The sequence below is a fragment of the Herpailurus yagouaroundi genome, unplaced genomic scaffold (assembly GCF_014898765.1).
Source record: "Herpailurus yagouaroundi ecotype Mexico unplaced genomic scaffold, PumYag 181, whole genome shotgun sequence".
Lineage (NCBI taxonomy): Eukaryota > Metazoa > Chordata > Mammalia > Carnivora > Felidae > Herpailurus > Herpailurus yagouaroundi.
Window position 1 is genome coordinate 31,203,642 of NW_024412412.1, and position 6,094 is coordinate 31,209,735.

Consider the following 6,094-nt stretch of genomic DNA (forward strand, 5'->3'; position numbering starts at 1 on the left):
GGCTGAAGGTTTATGATGGCAAAACATGGGTGTAGTTGGGTAGGGACGCTGGTCAGAGAATGGGAGATACAGTTGGAAGCCTGCCTATATCTAGAGTCCCAGCGGACAGCTAGCACTCCTCTTTGTTCTCTTGAGAAACAAGGCTGTCTTTGGCTCCCTTCTGGGCTTTCCACCCAATGCTGAAGTAGGTAAGAAAGATCAAAGATGTTTGTCTCCAGCAGAGGGAGTGCAGCACCACAGAGAAGCAGGCTTGTAATAGGCTTATTGTGTACTCAGAGGCCTTTTCAACTGCGGAGGGATAAAAATGGCGGCCGTTTGGAGTGATAGGAAAAATCAAGAATGGTCCATTCCGCCAGAAATGGAAAGCCTCAGTGTAAAGTCCACTGTTCATCTAGCCTTCTCTGAAGAGGGGTTAACTTTTAAGAGCTGTGGACAGCGTGCAATACATTCTCCCCTCCTGCCTGCTTCTTCCCCGAGGCATCTACGCTTGGGTCCCATGGAAGGTCCCTGGTGTCCCCACAGTTGTGAGATAAGGCTGAAAACTGCTGGTCCCCAGCAAGGTCATCACTGGAAGTGTACAGGCCACATCTCTCTGACCTCCACCCCATGCCCATCCACACAGCAGGTTTCCGGATGGTTCTGTGTTGTGGGATGAAGTTTATCAGGATGAGGACTGTGTAACTATGGCATAAAGCTTAGCTGCCAAAATTAATCATATAAATAATCTCGATGTAATACATTATTTGAACCATAAGGCTTTATGTGTTATAGCGTTTGGTCTTCCACCCTCCCGAAGTTCCTTCCATGAGCCCCTCACGTTATGTCCAGTCCTTCGAGGCCCCAAGCCCTGAGTGGAGGACACACTCCTCACTGCCCTGCCCACCCCCAGCCTCACTGTACCAGCCCTCTCCTGACATCACATCTTCATGTAACGACAATGCACTTATGCGTCTAGGTCCCTTTGCTCCTTCTCAAGGTATTTTCAATAGGCATTATTTTTCCTTTCGAGATCCGTATAAAAATTAATTATATAGATACATTTGTGTGTGTGCACGATTTGTAATTTTTCACCAAATCACTTCTGTATAAAACTCCATGCACTCAAATTATTATTGTTTTCTTTTACACTTGGTGCCCTTCCCTAAACCATTTTTCTCCTAGCTCTGTATAGGACCCGTACGTCTCCAAATCTGGGTTGGCTGCGTGAGATCATCGTGCTGTTTTTTTGCCAATCTCTCGCTTGTCCACGATTTCCCTCCGTGAGTCTGCCTAAGTGCCTGCAGTCTTATTCTCCGCGACCTGCCCCCTTCTCTTTTTCCCACGCGCTTCTACGCAGGAACTTTGTCAATGAAATAGCAAAATAATAGTGATGAAGAACACGGGCACTGGCCCCAGACCGAATGGGTCCAAAACCCAGCTCTGAGCAAGTTGTTTATAACTCTCTATGCTTCTGTCTCATCGTCTGTGTGAGAGCAAAAATAATGGTGCCTTCTTCTGGGCTGCTGCAAAAGCTAACTGTGCTAACACGTGAAATGTCGTTAGAGCAGTGCCTGGCCCGTGATAGTCAATGTTAGCTTACTATCAGTGTGACCTTAGCTAACAGATTGTTTTGTTTAACAATCGACACCATCTCTGATGTGTCCTAGATCTACGATCTCTGCACTCAACTGAAGACCTTTGTCGCCATCAGCTAATCTATTTCTATTTCAGGACAGACGCTTATGACACCGTTTCCAACAGCTTCCTATTGCTTCTTCGCAATCCTCTGCTCTGCACCGTATCTGATTTATGGCTTGTCCTTTCTGAGTTGTTCCTAAGCCGGGAGTTACGTTGAGCAGATGACATCATCTCGGTCTTGAGGAAAGGGTAAGGCCCACAGCTTTCCAGAAGATGCGCACCTCACCAGTAGCATCATCAAAATTTATCCCCGTCTCAGTTGAGGAGAAAGGAACAGATCTGCTTTTTCTTCCAGAATATGTGTGCGATAGAAACTTGCCAGAAAATAGAACTTTCACTTCATGGCAACACAGGACAGAAACACTTCCCGAAGCATATGCATTCCACTTGCTTTTTCTAGATGCTTTAAAATCTCTCTGGTGGGGCACCTGGGTGGCTCAGCCAGCTAAGCATCTGCTTCTTGGTTTCGGCTCAGGTCATGTCTCAGTTTGTGGGTTTCGAGCCCCACATCTGGCTCTGTGCCCCTGGGGCAGAGCCTGCTTGGGATTCTCTCTCTCTGCTACTCCCCTGCTCTGTCTCCCTCTCAAAATAAATAAACTTTGAAAAAATTTTAAAAATATTTTTATTTTTCCTTTCCTTTCCTGCTCTCCAGCCGTCCTGCAATTCCCTGCTCGTATGGATCCAAGCCTCCTCCCCGAACCTACTTGGGCCTCTCCAGCCAGTGCGGACAGCCTTAGGCTGGTTGTTTGCTAGGGGTTGGGAGGCACTGGGTGTCCACAGGAACCGGGGTGGCCACAGGCATGAGCATGGGCTATGGGCATGGGATGTCTGTTCTTATCAAAGGTCCTATAAACATTTGGGTGAGCCTTCTCGTTCCCCCCCCCCACACCCCCATCCTGGGCAGACTCGATGCTCTGGCACTGCATACAGCGAACACACCAGAAGGGTCAACCCTGGACACGCGACACTGGGCAGAGGGGTGCCCGTGATTGCCAGCAGCGTGGAGGATGGGGAATCTCTGTTGTTCTTCTAAGGACTAAAGGATCTTCTGGCCATATTTCTCTTTTTCGCATTTTGTTGCCGGAACACTCAGAGCTCCCCCTTCCAAGGTGACAACCTCATGACAGGTGGGTGGTAGTAACTCCACTCAGGCCTTATCTGGTGTTTTCCTCCTCTTACTTTCCCTTCCTTCAAACACTTCAAAGCTAACCAAGCTTTGGTATAGTGCATATATTTTGGTGAACTGCCTCGCATCCTCTTTGGACAGGGCTGGATAGAAAACAGAGAAAGGAAGACCTGTCCTCGAAGGATGGGCCTGGGGGGCCCCGAGCACACACCCTCTTCATTCAGTGTCTTCAGAACCAATATACCAGTTACAAGATAACTGTAGGAAGAAAGCAGCCAGGCCACCCACTCTTCCCCCCCCCCCCCGCCCCCCGTCAATTCTTGGCACCTGCTTTGCGGTGGACGAACGTGTACTTTGCATCCCGCTTTCCTGCAAGCTCTTCGACTGAGCTTTGGATGCAAAGGCAACGCACCCTAGTCTCTTCCACGCCTCCTTGCAGCTTGAGGGTTTTCCAGGGTGAACCAACTACACGGGCAAGAGAGCCCATGGGGCACCACACCCACCTCTAGGGTCCTCCCCAGATTCCGACTCCCCAACTTGCGTTTGCCACTTCATTCCGGAGGATCTCGTGCCCTCCCTAGGGCGGAGTCTAGCCAACTAAACTGGTAGTGTCACCGAAGTCAGGCCAAAGACGCCCCGAAGGCCTCCGGAAGGGAAGGCTGCTGGAGGGCGGGGCCGAGCAGCTGCCTCCTTGAACATCTCAACACAGACACACCCCTGAAACAACCACATTTTGCTTTATTAGGCGTTCCATGGTAATATAACACAGAGTTCTTAAGGAATAATAAACACGAGACTTTTTTTTTTTAACCATAATTATTTTGCCATTAAGACAGTGGTTACAAAAAAAAAAAAAAAAAAAAAAGTACTCTCCTGGCTACACACATTATCGGCTTCAGCACTGAAAGTTCCTCCACTCATGGGTCACAATCACAATTTCAAGGATTAAAAACCATCTATGTATTAAGTCCTACACTGTTTTAGAGCATCAAGTCACTGCAGTTATTCAGTTCGGAGACACTGTCCATTTATTTTCGCATTTACATATGACATTCATTTAACAGACACACAAAGCAAGCCAACAGATAAACATGCTTCCACAGCCTGCAGACATCTTCAGGTTTTAAGCGGCTTCGAGAAAACAATCAAAATAACCAAAATCGCCATGACCTGGTACAGGAAAAACAGGAAGACCCAAGTGAATACTATAAGAGCTGCAAGTGTTTCTTAGAATGGAAACCAAAAAAAAAAAAAAATCCGACTTGTTCAAATTTCCTCTAAGTGCAGGTGAGATTAAAAAAAAAAAAAAAGCAAATATATTAAGTTAACCAATTATTCTTTCAAAGTGCAGTTTCCTTTTAAAATAACAAATAAACAACGACGACGAGAAACTATACGCCCCCAGCAGAACCCCCCAAGGCAAAACGTAATGAGGGAACGACCGACCTTTTTTGTGTTATGCTTTACAAAAGCAGATTTGGTTTCATCAAAGCCTGCAAACGTTGAATGTCGCTTAAGAGAACCTGTAAACGCGATCGGGAAGGAAACGCAACACAAAACAGCAAAGACAGGGATGGGCACGAAGGCAGCTTGAAGGAAGGGTCGCTGAGAAAAGGCAGGGACGCGGACACGAGGTCACCTGCGCACGCTGCAGGGGGCGGGGAGGGGCACGTTTGACTTGTAAGGGTTTCTCCCCACAAGGGCTCTGACGGGGATGCTAGCCTCTCATTCAACAGATTCTTCCCCTTGCAAAGGAAGGTGCACTTGAAGTCAAATCTCCCCAGGATTATCCGAGTTTAGTAGGCTTCCCTGTACAGTAGCTCCCCCTTATCTGTGGGCTTGCTTTTCAAGGTGTCAGGAATTCGGGCTCAACCGAAGGCCAGAAGCAGGTGATCCTCCCTCTGATGTCCCGTCCAAAGGTCAGTAGCAGCCTGACGCTCCGTCACACGGCCTACGTCCTTCACGTCCCTTCATCTCCTCACATCATCACAAGAAGGGTGAGTACAGTGTAATAAGGTATTTTCCGAAACAGAGACCACAGTCACATAACTTTTATTAGAGTATAGTGTTACAATGATTCTATTATTAGTTATTGTTGTTAACCTCTTACTGTGCCTAATTTATAAATTAAACTTTCTCACAAGCATGTATGGGGGGGAGAAACAATATATATATAAAGCTCAGTACTATTCGCAATTTCAGGTCCACTGGGGGTCTTGGAATGTATCCCCTGTGTAGAAGCGGGGGGACTACTGTATTGCATGGTATCTTCCAGAAGAACTGAACAGGAAAAAATAATATTTTTTGCCCCAGAGCGAGAAGCCCCAGTGTTCTCTGGAATCCCCAAAGATACTTCGCTGGGAACCAGCAGGTCCCAGGGTCAGACCCTCAGCAGCTCAACACGTCTGAGCCGGTGGCTGGCTTGGGGGTAATCTGTTCACTTGGGTCATGGGGCTTGATTTACAGATTTGGCCATGTCTTTCTTTCTTTAGCTAGTTAGCATCGCATGGAGGAAAAACTTACGTCCTAAAGCCTCAGGTTTCTTCAACCTCTCATTACTGTTTGAGGTTCTATTCTGAGCCCCCAGGGGAGAATGTGGGGTAGCTCAGCCCTTCGCTGCACCTAGAAGCATCCCGAACTCAAACGCATATCCTGGCGGTGGCGGGTGGGTAGCACCAGTCATTTATGGACTAGGACAGCATATTACTATGGCTGCAATGACAAAACCTTTCTAGGCAGGTTCTGATGACCACCGCAAAACAGTAGATCTGGTCATTTGAAAAGACGACGGGGGATGGAGAGAAAAACATGGTCTCAGAGACAAGGGCTGGAGGAAACACAAAGAAAGAGACGTAAAAATAGTCATGAGCAAAAAAGCTACAGAGGGGGAGCACGAGAGAGAGACAGAGAGGGAAAGAGAGCAGAAAAGACGCTAAGGAAGAAGAGAATCCTCAAAAAAATGTAATCTGCAGCAAAAGCTAGGCCAAAAAGAAAACCTGCCTTTTTCAACAGTTGACCCAGAAGACTATGGAATGCAATGTCGACATTTTGGAGCCTCTCAGGGGGGATATGCAGAGTTTGCCAACCACCCTGAAGAGCTCGATGGTTACATAATTGCATCATTAGGATGTCCAGTTCAAACCCCTTGTATTAATATTGAATTAGGCTCCCCAATTTAGTATTTAAAAAAAAAAAAAAAAGACAACAACGCTCTCCCCCCTCCCCCACCCACCCTCTCCCCCAGCCCCACAAAGAAAACTTTAAAAATTTAAAAAGAAAAAAAGGCAGCTC